Source organism: Suncus etruscus, chromosome 1 (assembly GCF_024139225.1).
Source record: "Suncus etruscus isolate mSunEtr1 chromosome 1, mSunEtr1.pri.cur, whole genome shotgun sequence".
Classification (NCBI taxonomy): Eukaryota; Metazoa; Chordata; class Mammalia; order Eulipotyphla; family Soricidae; genus Suncus; species Suncus etruscus.
This window is the reverse complement of record NC_064848.1, coordinates 60971427-60987370: the sequence shown is the minus strand read 5'-3', so window position 1 is coordinate 60987370 and position 15944 is coordinate 60971427. Positions and strand designations below refer to the sequence as shown.

The 15944-nt window shown below is 44.1% G+C and overlaps 1 protein-coding gene across 2 annotated transcripts in view; it reads right to left on the bottom strand.

Moving 5' to 3' along the window:
* Nucleotides 1–15673, bottom strand: part of PHF24 (PHD finger protein 24) — a 30771-nt gene extending 15098 nt beyond the window's left edge. For both annotated transcript variants that reach the window (XM_049773592.1, XM_049773602.1), the window contains exon 1: nt 15543–15673. The gene's annotated coding sequence lies outside the window, so the exon portion shown is untranslated. The remainder of the gene's footprint in view (nt 1–15542) is intronic.
* Between the last annotated feature and the right edge of the window lie 271 nt (nt 15674–15944).

Genomic DNA, 15944 nt, shown 5'->3' with positions numbered 1-15944 from the left:
GGAAGTATATAATAGCGTTGTGGCTTAAAAAAAAAAACCTTCCCAGGATGGGGAGATAGTACAGTGGTTAGGGCCCAGGCCTAATGGACATCTGAGTTAGGGCCCATGCCTAATGGACATGTGACTTGGATTCAATCCTTGGCCCCTCATAATCCCCTGTGTATTCCTGGGTGCAACCTTGGAGGTCACTGAGCACTGTAGGGGTGTGTTGGCACTGTAAAGCATGAGTGGCACCATATTTCTAGTCCTTGCACTGAGATCCCCAACCCCCCCCCCAAAAAAAGATACAAACCAGGCAGGCTGCTCACCTTCTGTACTATTTCTCTGGCCCCTTAACTTTATTCTAATTCTAGTTCTCTTGCTATCCCCATGCCTGCAATTATCTCCACTGAAGTCTCAAATCTGTCAAAGACATCCCAGAGCATTTGTATATCAGCTATTTACAAATTCCCGGTACTGCTAATGTTTTCTTTTTACCTCCTCCCATGAGTAATGAATGTTATTTTTTTTGTCTCCTCCAACCCCTCATCAATGTTATTAATGGTCTTTAGAGTGCCACTGCATGTACGCAAGGGGACTCTACCTAGACCCGTCAGAGGAATCACTGCTGACAGCAGCTATTGCCTTAGGAAGAATATTTCTTAACTACTAAGATTTGAAAGAAAAGTTCTTCCTTGATCATCAGACTGTGAATGGATGTCATATCAGCAGGCATGGAAAGAATATTCACAATACTCGTCTTCTTGAACATCTCCATCAGAGTTCCTCAAGCAAACAGGTGCATTGTCACTGATCAGTAATATTTTCTAAGAAAAATAATCCTCCCCTGAGCCAGATCTCAACACTGGCCTTAAATGTACAGTAAAATCATGTGTTCTTGTGGTTCTACTAATAGAGTATATAAAAAAGATGTGAGAGTATCATGGCTAGGAATGGTGACCCCTCGCAAGCATATGTGTGGGTGCTGCATGCCCCCAGGCAAGTCCTGAACCAGGATGTTCAGAAATAGCACAATGAAAGCCTGATACTTCCAGGGAACACATATGCAAGCCCTTTGGAGGACAACTAAAGGAGGTAGCCTTTCAGAGTACCACTCAGGTCTGTGTATGACCAGTAGCTAGAGCAAAACAACAACTAAGAGAAAGGAAGGAAGGAAGGAAATATATCAATAGGTTCTGTTGTTTGGTGTGGCCTTCTACATTGACCTTTAGCTAGATTTTCTGTATAACCTATAGTAGCTTCTCTATCACCACTTGCTGCTTCACTTGCATTCAGATGTTCTATAGATAGTTTCCTTAAATCTTATGAACCAATCTCTGGAGCTTCCAAGTTACTTTTCTGCAGCTTCACCTTTTGGTCTATAGACTCTACCACTGTAGAAAGCTGGTGCCCTGTTCTGGAGCAGGCTTTGACTAAGAGAACATTTTGACTGGCTTTAATTTCTATTTTAAACTATAGTTTCTCCCTATCAGCAATTAGGCTGTTCACTTTATTATCTTTCTTGTGTTCACTGGAGTGGCATTTCTAGTTTCCTTCAAGAATTTTTCCTTTGCATTGACGTTTTGACTAACTTTTTGCTGAGACATAGCTTTCAGTCGATCCCAGTTTTCATTATGCTTTCCTCACGAAGCTTAATCATTTCTCGCCTTTTTTTCCCCCTTGTTTCTGAGCCACACACAGCAATGCTCAGGGGTTGCTCCTGACTCTGTGCTCATAAATGACTCCTGGTGGTGCTCAGGGAACCTACCATATGGGATGCAAGTTGGCAAAAGCAAGGTAAGCACCTTTCCTATTGTAATATCACTCCAGCCCCTCACTTTCGACTTATAGTGAGAGAAATAGTACTTTTCCTTTTATTGGAACACTTCAGGCCTGTGGGTTGTCACTGTTAGAATTTCAATACTGTGTCTCCAGAAGTAAGAAAGCCCGTGGAGAGGGAGAGACTGTAGCTCATGATACTCCAAGTAATTATAATAATATCAAGGTTCATTTATCACAGATTCCATAATAGACATAAATAGACCTTGAAATTTCAAATATTTGAAATTTATCAATAGGTAACCCAGAGACAAAGTGAACCCATGCTGTTGTGAAAAATGGCACAGAAGGCTTGTTCAACACAGAGCTTCCATAGCCTCCAATTGACAAATAAAATACAGAGCAGTATTTGCAAGACATAGAGATAGCTTGATCAATGTGAACTTTGTGAAATGCTTACCATCATCAGGTAAACTAGGGCTCTCTTCCCTCACATAATCATCATTCTTTTGTTGTTGTTCAGGTGAGAACATTAACACTCTTTCTTATCAAAATAACTTTCAAGGACATAAACTGGTTTTGCTAACTTCACTCTCCAGGCAGCACTGCAGCTCCCCAGAACCAGCTCATCCTAGGTGTGAACATTTGTACCCTCTGGGCTACATATGGATCCTCACCCCACCCCTACCTCACAGCCCCCAGCAAGCCTCAATCCACTCTTTATTTCCTCTGAATTTTCATTGCTTGGACTCACATATATGTGAAACCTTATATTATACAGGTAAATTTGTTCAGTCATTCTGTATGACATACTAACAAAGCAGTTTTGCTTGTTTGGGTGGGGGGGGGGGGGCGAGATCCACACCTGGCTGTGCTAGGGTCACTCCTGGTGAGAGATTGGATCTGTGTAGGTTATGCACAAGCAAGTGCCTTAACCCCTATACTGCGGTCCTAGAAGGTAGTTTTAAACAAACTAGCTAGAATATTGTACCATTTACCAAAATGAGAAATATGAACAAGGGACAACAAAATGGATTTTGCATATTTAAAAACAAAGTCTCTGGGAGCCGGGGAGATACATCAGAGGGCTTGAGCCAAGTGTTGACCTACAGGAGGCCCAGGTTCAATTCCTGGCACTTCAGGGTCCCCTAACACCAAACCAGGAGTAGCCTTAGGGAATGTTTCCTAAATTAAAAACGAACAAAAAAGGCTGCTGGCATTCAGGTACAATATTGTCCTCTGTAATTTCTCAATCAAATACCTCAGATCAGTCTCTTCCTTGCCTATGTGCTGTGAGGCCCTAGTCAGTCTGGCCTCCCTTCTTTGTGTTTTTCAGCCACACTGGTCTTTCAGTCTTTACTTGCCTTCTATTTTGGAAGCTTTGAACATAACTTCCCCCTATTTAATGCCTATTGTTCAGCACTCAGCCTAAGCGCTGCTTCTCTTGGGTGTCACTGCTGACTCCCAGTCCAGTCACAGTGCTCACAGAACCTCGCTCTGCACTATGTACTCATAGAGCCAATAATCTGATCTGTACTGGATAACAATGAAATTAGATGTTTTTTTTACCTAAGTAGTTATCTCTGCTGGCTAGTAATATGTAGATAATAGAGACATAAGACATTCTAATTGTGCCTTTTTTATTTGTGGGAGGGTTTGGACCATGCATGGCTGTGCTTAGGACATACTCCTGGCCCTGTACTTAGGTATCCCTCCCAGTTGGTGCTCAGGGGACCATATGTGGTGCCAGGGAATCAAACCAGGGCCAGCTGCATGTAAAGCAAGCGCCTTAAATCCTATACTATCTCTTCAATAACCTTGATTTATTTATTTATTTATTTTTGGATCACACCCAGCATTGCCAGGTGGTACTTTTAGCTTATACCAGAAATCACTCCTGGCAGGCTCAGGGGACCATATGGAGTGCTGGGGATCAAATATGGGTCAGCAAGGCAAGCACCCTACTTACTGTACTATTACTCCATCCACTCTGGATTAATTTTTGACAAACCTTGAATACATGTAGCAGCCACATTTTCTCTTCAAAAATACTTCCTGCATATAACACAAGTGGAGTTAGTTCCTTTCCAGCCTGGGTACTTATTTTGCCATTGACTCTTACAAACTTATATTTGCTGTAGTTACTGTGGTTTTAGAGTGGCACTTGTGTCTGGGGATCAAACCCTTGGTTGTGGTACACTGAGGATCCCACTTTTGTGGCACTAGAGATCTCAGTTAACAGTGTTGCTATCATACTTAATGTGGGGTGGTACCAATTATCAAACTCCAGGCATACATGTGAGGTTGTACCACTAAGTGACATCCCCTGGGCTCCCAGCCCTTAGTTTTGAATTACTTTTATTATCATTTAAAAGTTTTTGGAGGCCACACCCAGTAGTGCTCTGGGGTTACTCTTAACTCTATACTTAGGAATTCCTCTTGGTGGATTTGGGAGACCTTATGTGCTACCAGAGATCAAACCCAGGTCGCCGTGTGCAGTGTAAATGCCCTACCTGCTACACTATTGCTCCAACCCCTAGTTTTAAATTTATAAACTAAAAAGGAAAATATATTTTATAAAACCTGCTTGCTAAATTAAGGTATATTACTAAGAAATATAAATTTTCACTATGTAGTGTTTATTACAGGGCTGTAGCCAGACGATTTGTTAAAGCAAGATTTGTTGATCATTTTCAGGAAATTGTTTACGGTGTTCATGCCTCAGTGGATAATATTTGGGATAAAAAATTCCCTTTTCCTCAACTGAAAAATAATTGAACAGAATGGGACAGTTAAATTATGTTATAATGGAAGACTGAATAACAAAAAGACATCAGTGTATATATCTTCTGGAAAGATGTTCAAAATATAGTAACAATGCTAATAAAAAATTTCAGCAATGTGGGGCCGGGCGGTGGCACTGGAGGTAAGGTGCCTGCCTTGCCTGCGCTAGCCTAGGACCACGGTTCGATCCCCCGGCGTCCCATATGGTCCCCCAAGAAGCCAGGAGCAACCTCTGAGCGCATAGCCAGGAGTAACCCCTGAGCGTCACAGGGTGTGGCCCAAAAACCAAAAAAAAAAAAATTTCAGCAATGCGTACCTTATCTATTTTTTGTAAGAATATGTAATTTTTAATCTTTTTATGAACCAATCTCCTTTTTTTCCTTCATTGTACAATAATTATGTAATGTAATAAGATAACCTTAGGATGGACAACTTATGCCTTATTTTAGTTCTGAGACCTAGTACACGTTGTTTTAATGCTTTGGACATCAGTTCTATCTGTTACTAAACTTATTGGAGTATACAGTCTTGAGCACTGGGAATGTTTGTGCTCTTTTTCCTAATTTAGTTTTTGAGATTACTTCACAAGTAATGCTCAGGGGTTCTTGAGGCCACTCCTTGTGATATTTGGGCAACTGTGCAGGCCTGAAGATTCAGTGCTTGTGAAGGCAAAGTAATGCTGCTTGGGTGATTGATGCTGAACTTCCCAGGTCTATATCCAGTAGTAGCAGGAATTGAACTTGGAGCTTCACATATGCTCTATCCCTCTGAGCAATCTTCATCTTTTTTAGGGAGTGGGCATACCTTGAGTTGCTCATGGCTTGCTCTGTGCCCAGAGATCATTCCTGGAGGTACTCAAAGAACCATGTAAGATGCTGGAGATCAAACTAGGTTGGCTGTATGTAGAGCAAGTACCTTATCTGATGTACTTTATCTCCAACCCTGAACCCTGGTTGTTGTTGTTGTTGTTGTTGTTGTTGTTATTTTGGTCTCATCGGGTGATGGTCAGGGGTTATTCCTGGTTCTGCACTCAGGAATCACTCTTAGTGGGCAAAAGGGACCATATGGAATGCCAGAGATTAAACCTGGGTCAGCCATACAAGGCAAATGCTTTATTCACTGTACTATCTCTCTGGCCAGCCTTTTCCTATTCTTTCAGAAACCCTGATGAAATTATTTAATATGGAGGCAAGCAGTTTGAGAGGCAACTGTGCTGTCAGAGCTCTTACTCTTGTGGACTCTAGTTCTCTGGACCAATAGTCCCAGACACTGCCCATATGCGGCATAAGCCCAGCTATACTCCATGGGTAGGCAGGAGAGCAAGATCCTTAGCACAGTGAGAGACACAGGCATACCACACTAAGAGGGAGCATGTGAAACAGATATACAACCTACCTCTGTGCGGCATCATGATCATCATCATTGCACAGGTTACAGTATTAAAAATAATGAAAATATTTCTTCCCAGAATTTATTTGGTTTTAGGGCCTGGTGGTGTTCAGGATTTATTCCTGGCTCTGTGCTCAGGGATCATTCTTGGAGGTACTCAGGGGACTAAATGAAAGGCCTGAGGTCAAATCTGAGTCTGCTGTGTACAAGAACCTTAGCCCCTATCTCCTCACCCAAGCCCCCAAATATTCTAATAGAGGTTGCATTTAGAGGTGCTCAGGGAGGGAAATGCACTGCTATGACTCAAGCTCAGGGCCTCAAATATATTAGACATACGTTCTACCATGAGCTAGCTAGCTGTCTGGCCTCTTCAAATGTTGACCATGAGCTCTAGTGAGAAAGGCAGTTACCACTCTGACCTTGTATACACAGTTACAATCACAAGTTAACACATCTGTAACTGAATCTCAAGTTTTGGGGAACAATTCTACTTAAGTATATGAAGCTCCTGGTATTTTCCAGCCTCTCTGACTTGTCCCTACAAGGCAGTGATCTTCTAACAGCTCCTGTGACCTTTCAATATGTCTGGACCAGTAATCTGAAAACTAGCCTTAAGATACGTATTTTTGGAGTTGGAGTGATAGCACAGTGGCAAGGCATTTGCCTTGCATGCGGACAACACAGGACAGACCCTGATTCGATTCCTGGCATCTCATATGATCCCCTGAGCCTGCCAGGAGCAATTTCTGAGTGCAGACAGACGTAATCTCTGAGCACTGCTCAGTGTGAGCCAAAAACCAAAAACCAAACCAACCAACAAACAAAAAAAACCCCAAAACAACAACAACAAAATAAAATCCAACCAAACTACTTTTTATTACAAAGGTATTATTTTTTAAGCTTTTTGATTTTAAGGTGGTTATTCTAATGTATAAGGAACTATTTCCAGCTTGACAGGAATGAGGTAAAGACAGTAGTCTCAAGCTTGTGTTAGAGGAGTCTATATGACCGAAAGGTGTAAGAAATATAGATAACTACTACTGTAGATCAAATTGAAGAATATTCTATGAGAGGTTGATCTTTAACACAAGTCTGTGAAAATAATTTTTTTTTGGTTTCGGAGCTAGTGTCAGCAGTGCTCAGAACTTATTTATGGCTCTGTGCTCAGGGGTCACTCTTGGGGCCAAAAGAAGGTGCTGAGGATCAAATCCTGGTCAGGTATATATACAAGGCAAACACCTTAGCTATTATATTTATCTTTCTAGCCCTTAAAAATTTAATTTTGGGCTATACCCAGAAATTTTTAGGAGTTACTCCTGGGCTCTGGACTCTGAAATCACTCTTGGAGGGATTGGGGCCATATGGGATGCTGGGAATCAGACCTCGATAGGACACATACAAGGCAAGTCTTACCTGCTGTACAAGTTCTCTAGCCCCAGAAATTCACATTTTCAAAATTGATTCATTGGAGGAAAGTAGTGGTATGTATTTAATGCTTATTGACTTTTTTCAGATAATGTAATAAGAGTTCTGAACAAAAGACAGCAATTAGGAAGTCTCTTCTGAGCAAACTGACTCATTAATAGTGCATCAGCAAACTCACCACAGGCATTTTCTGACACACTCTAGTCCTGCTACAACCATTATTCTGTGCAGAGTAACAAGATCAGCTGTTAATGGTGCCATTAAATAATTATGGGAATTTATACTTAAGGGAAATTTCAATGAAGACAGGATATAAAATCCATGAGCAAAATAAGCATACAAATGAATAAAAAAAAATCACCTGCAGATGTAACCACAAGTTCTTGTATTAGTGCTATTCTTTTTTATGTAGAGGGTTGATTTCTTAGGCCACTTTATGTCCATAAGGGCAGAAGCACAGAGTAGACCCATTCAAATGAAATTACCAAAGTCCAAAACAAGACTGCAAATCATTTTGAATCTACATGGCTTTGATTTTGAGAGTAAGCTGAGGACACAACAGAATTAGATTTCAAGAGTGAGGTTAAACCCTTATTGCTTAATGGTGAGACTCCAATTGTACATAAAGCAAACCCTGATTGAAAGCAAGTGTGCTGAAACACACAAAATATGCACCTCGATTGTTTGGAAAATTAACAAAAGCAATCTAATTTCTAGAGAAACAAGGGATAGTGATTGGTGCTCAGTAAAAACTAAGGCCTGATGAGAGGAACCTGGTCTCTCCTGAGCTGGAAGAAGCCTTAAGAATAAGAGGGAGTTAAAAAGAAATAAAATTGAGGGGGCCGGGAAGGTGGCGCTAGAGGTAAGGTGCCTACCTTACAAGCGCTAGCGTAGGATGGACCGCGGTTCGATCCCCCGGCGTCCCATATGGTCCCCCCAAGCCAGGGGCGATCTCTGAGCGCATGGCCAGGAGTAACCCCTGAGCCACAGGTGTGGCCCAAAAACCAAAAAAAAAAAAAAAAAAAAAAAAGAGAAATAAAATTGAAACAGTCTCAGAGATTGTATTTAATGATTACTTCTTTGGATGGTGGGTGGAATTCATTGGGGTTTTTGTTTTAGTTTTGGTTTTGGGGTAACATTTGGTGGCGCTCAAGGAATCACTCCTTGGGGAACTATATGTGGTGCTGGAGGTCATATTGGAGTAAGGCAAGCTTTTTCCATACTGTAGCATCTCTCTGAACCCTTGGAATTGGGTTTTTATGCTTCCCTAACAAAGATGAAAGAGGGATTTAAAAAATTGTGCCAAGAATAATGTGACTATTAGGAGATGGAGAGACAGGAGAGATAGGGCACTTGCCTTGCTCTTGACTAACCTGTGTTTGATCCCTGGCACCCCATATCAGCCTCTGTGTCTTGCCAGAAGTGATCCAGAGAGTACAGATCCAGGATTAGAGCCTGAGCCCTGCCAGGTGTGGTTTCCCTGCCCCGCCCTAAACCCCCCTCCCCCCAAAAAAAACACCAAGAAGCAACTGTCATTGCATTAGCAGTATACAGGGAAGATGGAAAAATCCTCAGGGGGTATGAGAGGGTATGATGCATAACAGAGGGACAAGAAGGTATTAGAGGGCCTGCCTAACCATATGACCCGGGGGAAATGGAAACAGATGACAAGAAGAATCTTTTGTCCATCAAAAAAAGTCTGTCTTGATGTGTTTGCCAGGCAGAAGGACATATGTGGGCAGCTTGGAATTTGTGTGCGAAAGACACACCCATTCTCTGTGGAGCACATGCTTACAACATGGTGGGATTATTTATAAGGGCAAAGTAGTGGGAGTTGGAGGAGGAGGGGATGCTGCTCAGCAGGGAGTAGTGGTGGAGAGAGAAAGAAGGCGAAGATAGCTAGGGAACTTCTCCTCCCAGTTAGTTTAGGAAAATTTACAGCAGTGATCACCTGGGAACAGCCTGCAGAAGCAGAGGTGTCCAGGATCAGCAAGATAAATCTGAATGGAAAACAGTTCTGTGTTTCCACATATTTCTTGACACGGGACTGGTAACAGTTTGCAAAAGTCTCAGAAGCAACTGAAAGTGATTGCTTGGAGGTTAGAAGTGTGTGTGTGTGTGTGTGTGTGTGTGTGTGTGTGTGTGTGTGTGTGTGTGTGTGTGTGTGTGTGTGTGTGTGTGTGTGTTTTAAGGCAGGAATGTGGCAAAGAAAAGATCTGAGTGGGAGTTGGGAAACAACCAGAGTAATGGAGCAGTAAAAAGAAGAATCCTAGAAAATTTCACTGAAATTAAAGGGAGAAAATGTGGATGGAGGCCAATAGAGTATAGTGGGTAAGTGCCTTGCACATGGCTGACCTGGCTTCAATCCCTGGTACCACATATTGTTCCCTGAACCCCATGAGGCATGATCTCTGAGTGCAGAGCAAGAAGCAAACATTGAACACTGCCAGGTGTTGCCCACCTCACCCCAACTACCGAAAAGAAAAAGAAGAAAAGAAAAAGAAAAATGCGGATAATTCTCACTGCTTTTCACCAATGTGTGTGTTTTACCCATAACTTGAATCAATGTTGCTGACCTGACTAGAAAATGAAACTTTAGGGCCAGAGAGATGCATGAAGGTGGGGCATTTGCCTTGCATGCAGAAGGACGATGATATATGGTCCCCTGAGCCTGCCAGGAGCAATTTCTGAGCATAAAGCCAGGAGTAACCCCTGAATGCTTTCAGGTGTGACCCAAAAACCAAAAATCCACTTTATTTCATTTTCATTTATTTATTCATTTATTTACGAGGGATGTGGATCAGTCATAAAGTTCATGCATTGCATGTGTGAGGTTCTGTGTTTGATTCCACCAAAAAAAAAATTCTGCGGATGGTTGGCAGAAAGCTTTCTTCTCCTCAAAGTTGGTCCAAGAGAATAATCAGACTAAATATTCAGAGCGCATTTCAAGAAATACACCATCACTAGCTCGTCTCATTACATCTACTTCGCTTATTGCTTATAAGAGATAGACTCTGGTTCTCATTCAGGATCACCAGAATGAGAAGAAAAGCAAGTACTTACAGGTGATTTCTTTGACACAGGGAAAGGTACATAATTTTAGAATCTAGCTATTTTCCCCAACCACAAAGGTTGCCTGCATTTGTTCTTTGTCTCTGTGGATATTATCAGGCATGAAAGATTGAGAGTATAAGGGAAAACCATACATTTAACACAGAAATGTTAAGAGGACATAACGGGATGGAAGAGCAACAGAAGCAGGATCAAAAATTCACTGTGCATTGCCACATTAATCCCAGAATTTTTAACTAAAGGGGTCAGAGAGATAGCACAGGGGTTAAGGCCCCTGTTTTGCATACAGTTGACCCTGGTTCAATCCCTGGCACCCCATCTGATCTTCCAAGTATTGCCAGGAGTAATCCCTGAGCACAGAGACAGGAGTAAGCCCCGATCATAACTGGGTGCAGCCCAAATCCTTCACCAGCCAAAACAAAAACAAACAAGCAACATTCCTCCTCCCCAAATAAACCTAAAACCCATCATCAAATAGTCAGTCGCCTACCTTATGCTGGTTAGGGAAAATAGAAGCCTGAAGAGTCTGCCTGTACTCCAGTGTTTTAGGAATCCTGTACTTCCTCACTGGGTTCCTGGAGACTGGAGCATTTTTCTAGTCAGCCATGCTACCATGTAGAAACAGTCTATAGACTGCTTTTAGCTTTCATGTCTAGAAAACCTGAGGGTTCTTCCAGGTAGCTCCCCATATCCCTGTCCTATCATTTACCCACAACATCAACACTATCTTCAGTCAGCCCAGAAGATGTAATCACCCCCACGTACAAAGGGTTCTCCTGGGTTTTCTAAGCAGAAGGGATAAGAACTGAGTAAAACTGTCTTCCTGGGAAAGAGGCATGAGGGAGGTCCCACTGCTACTTAATATTTGCTGAAAGCCCACAAGCTCTAATAGACACAAGGACAAAATGATGGCAAGATCCTGAGCTCTTGGGAGCTGCTGCATCTTCATGAAAAGCTCCAGTGCTGACTTCCCGCAGAAGCAGAGCAACAGTTAAGGAACATTAGACCATCGGTGATTGGCTGGTGTGACTGCACTTAGCAAGCAGGGCTTTTCAGCAAGATGGAGAGTGGAGAGAGGCACTCCCTGTTCCCTGCTTGGGGGTGGGGGCCGGGGGTGGTGGGTGCTGAAGCAAGGATTAAGTGCCTGCAAGGCACTTCATGCACCTTCATCCTCACCACTTGTTTGTTGATTCTATAAATGTTTACTGAGGGCTAGCTACTATGTGCATATCAGGCACTTAATAACTGTTGATAGAATGGACACATGGAGCCTTGCCCAGCCTGTGAAGATGCAGTGAGTATGTGTGTGTGTAGGGGGCATAAGTGTAGGATTTAAAAAAAAAAAAAAAAAGGTGTTGCTTGAGCTAAATTTTGAAATATGAGTGGGAGTTGCCCCAGTGGAGGGAGGGGGGAAGATAAGGCATTCCAGGAAGAGGTAAAAGCACATGCCAAGACATGGAGCTATAAGGGGACTCCATCATGGTTTTTACATGGTATAAAGCCAGCTGGGTGCTAGATGGAAATAGGCAAGAAAATCTGCCTTCTTCTAACAATCATTCCTCCAAACTGGCTTGAGATCATATACATAAGGTGTTGGTTTAGAAGAAAAGGAGTTCTCTGGACTTGGAGGATAAAAAGACAGAGAGACTTGAAACATGAGGCCAAGGAGAAGGACAGTGCTGATAAATCCCTGGGCTGACTGGCGAGTATATTGTTTGGCCTGAGAACCCAACAGTAAACTTCTCTGTTGATAATGACTGTAGTGCATCACTGGAGCGTTCCTGTAAGTCTGATTAGGAGGCTCAAAAGAAGCTGCAGGGGGCGGTGCAGAGAGAGCAAGCCAGCCTATTGGCTAAGTAAAAAGACCCCAGCTGAAACATGTCTCAAAACCAAACTGATATGAGGAAGGTAAAAGATTCTGTAAATTGGAACCTGCTATCCCAATATATAAGATGCTGTTATTCTTCTCCTATGAAGTTGGGAGTCTGCAGGCTCACTCGAAGCATATGGGGGAAAAGTAATTTTGGCAAAGCAATAGCTGCTGGAGGAAGAGGGAAGGGGGGCTAAGAATGTAGCTGCCAGAGAAGACACAGAAGTTGTGTTTCAATGATGCCTGAGAAAAGGCATACACTCTATTGATTCCTGCAGATACTCTGTAAAGCTGTACTTTACCCCTCGCTTACTGCTTATAGTAAATTATTAGAGGAATGAGGCTGACTCTATGTAAGTTCCTCAAGGGTCAGGAACTGTGGTATCTTTCACAGTGCCCGGTAAGTGGTATCATCTAGTAAATGTCTGTGGGTCCCTGAGAGGAATTGCTGGATAAGAGGGATATAAAATGAAAAAAAAAAAAAAAGATCATGTCTCTAGAGAAATATTGAAAGGCTTAAACCAAGCCTTGGTCCAAAGCTGGGAAGCACTTCCTGTCAGAACTTGGTCATTAAGATTGAAGGGTGGAGTAGATCATGCTATTCCCATTAGAAATGAATAAATCAATTTGGGAATGAAGAAAGCTAAAACTATGGAGTACTGCTAAAGAAAAGCAGGTGAGGCAAGAAGAGAATAGATTCTGGGCTAAAAAGAAAGCAAACTATTTGCATAAATAGTATCTACTTCAGACCAGGTGTGCTGGAAGAAAAATACAAGGAAGGGAGGAATTGGGTCTGGGAAGGTCCTTCCATTCATGGCCAAGACAAGAAATCCCTGTCAAACAGATTTGGCAAAGAGGGAAAGTAGAAGCCATGAGAGTTTAGTTGCAGAAGAAATGGAAAGGCAAAGATAGAAAAATCCAGATACATTTGTGTCTGTGTATGTGAATTGAGAATGGGCCACTTTATTTTTCCCCTGGAGATTTTATTTAAAAGAGAAAAAGATTAAAGCCACATGGCAATATCCTTCACGCTCATTTTAAATGCTTTAATTTGCAAACTCATGTTGTGATTATAAAAGATTAGATAGTATTCTTAGGATTTTGTGTGTGTGTGTGTGTGTGTGTGTGTAATGAGAGAATCGAACTCAGAGCCTCACACATGCAAGACAAGCACTCTACTGCTTTGCCATATCTCCAGCACAAAAATTGAGTAATCTTAATGTTTACCCATTGACAGACATCAAGGTGATGATATTCAAGAAAGACCCGATATCTCAGCAGCAATGGGAACTACCGGTAGCTATTTTTTCAGGGTCACAATGGGTGTGACACCAATAGAGGTTTAGGAAAACATCCAATAGGACATCCTTAGGACAAAAATCATCCTTAGGACAAATTCCTGAATTATAGTAAATACCATTATTTGCAGGCTGGTTCCCTCTGATTTTTCTATACAAACATTTCTGCTTGGGTGTTTAATGACAGGAATTTGTACTAAATGGCAATTATAAACAATTCTTTCAGAAGGACACGCTTAACCAATATAAAACTTAATAGTTCACAGGCTGGGAGTTGAGTGATTGGGGCCACACCCAAGACACAGACAGCTATCAGTTAAAATAAAAGCTAACAGCGGCTGGTTTAGGAAAGAGCATTTACCATGCATTTGTGAGGCCCTGGGTTGGATATTTGAGGATGGTGATGGGAAGCAAACACTGGAAAATTGGGTTGTTTTGCTCTCTCATAAATATGATTTCTCTTCCCACATGTAATTGCAAGTGCCCGGAGAAACACTATTAAAGGTGAATGTCCTTCATTTCAACTATGCAGAAGTGAGAATGAGCAACAGGAAAATTCCTCGAGAATGGCTGTAGTGAATTCCATAGATTAACATCCATAATTCCATTTTGGATAAGAAACCAGAATGGAGGGTCAAGGAGATGGTCTGGCTCAGTGAATGCTTTGTATGCAAGAACCCTAGGTTTGATCCCCAGCATGGCTTTTAAAAAAAAACAGAGATTTTTGTTGGTCTGAAATTCTCTGCTTTGGGATTCAGGTGAAGTGAAAATGCCACCAGAGACTAAGGATAAAGTGCAGGTGTAGCACTCCTAAGCCCCAGTAAACCTCTGCATCTGTTCCTCCCGCAGTACTGTTGGGCAAAAGCATGCTGGCAGGCCATCGGGGAACCCCAGTCTGCTGGTGGCAGCTGTCAAAGGGTCCCTGGATAGTGTGTCCTAGGGTGGTCTTATAGTACTGTGTCCTCATCCTTTCTCCACCAGCTCCCCACCCCACATATAAACCTAGATAGAAGCTCTTTACCCCAAGACATCACAACAGTGGGGCTGCCAGGAAAGGAAGCCACACCCTGAAACCTAGAGCATCTGTGGCAACCAGTTCCTGCAAAGTCTCATTCCCAGTGAAACTGCCGTCGCCCACTTCTTTCATCATCACGTTTACTGAGCACCTACTACTGCAAAGTCCATCGCTGGTGACCCAAATACAACTTAATCAAAAACGTACTTTCTTGTTTTTGCCTCCCCAGGATACTTTCCCCCCAAACACCCTTCATCCTGGTCTTAAACAGTTTTCTCCTTGATGGCCAAACCCAGGGATTCAGATCTTTTCTTTTTCTTTTGCTTCAAAGGCCCCCTAGGTGGCCCCTCCTTTAGCCCTCTGCGCTTCCTGAAGTTCCTGCGAGCAACAAATCCATCTTGCAGTCAGCTGGGCAACCATGGATGCATGGGTGGGGGGATAAAGATCCTAATGGGGTGTAGGGGGGGATGCACAAAGGTACTATCTCCGGCTGGGCCCTCACCTCTCAACAGCGCTGGAAAGACACAGTAGGGCACACTGAATCCTAAAGGATAAGTTCCTAGCTGGACCCCATAGCAGATCCCAGATACGGTCACAGCTCCCCCTTATATACGGAGACCTCAGTGGGGTCCACCCCCACCTCCAGCTCGAGGGGCTCCTTGCGTCCCAAATGGTCTCTTCTGCAGACAACTGCATTCACCACCCTTGCACCCCAGGAGTTACAGCGCTGGGCTTTCAGGGGACAGTGCCCCCTTCCACCAGACCTCGCTGGGTTGCCAAAGCAGAGCGCGCGCGCCCCGGGGCCGGAGTCTCCCCGACACAGGGACCTCCTGGGAGGGGGGCGGCGCCCACCTGCACCTAAAAACCTGATGGGGAAGGGGTGCCCGCGGACCTGCCCCTTGGGATGCCCGCCACCCCCCGCCCCGCTTACCCGACTGTTAGGACGCGGGACCCCGGGTCCGGGGTTGGCGGCCGCTACGGCGCGGACTCCGCGCCACCCATGCTGCCGCCGGGGAAGTGGCGTGCCGGGGCCGACGTCGGCAGCGGGCGGCGCGGGCGGAGCAGCGGGCAGAGGCGGCGGCGCGCGCGCCCCGAGCACACCCACCCTCTCCGCCCCCCGGGCCCGCGCCGCGCGTGCGTCCGCGCCAGCCCTCCGCGGGCCGGTGGGCGCGCCCCGCACGCCCCGCACGCCCCGCCCCGGGCTTGCCGCTCCCGCACGCGTCGCCTCGCGCCTCCGCGGCCGCCCCGCGCCCAGGTGCGTCTCCGCGCAGCCGGCCGGCTGGAGCCCCAGGGGGCCCCGGTGGTCACGGAGGCCACTCCGGCAGCGCCTGGC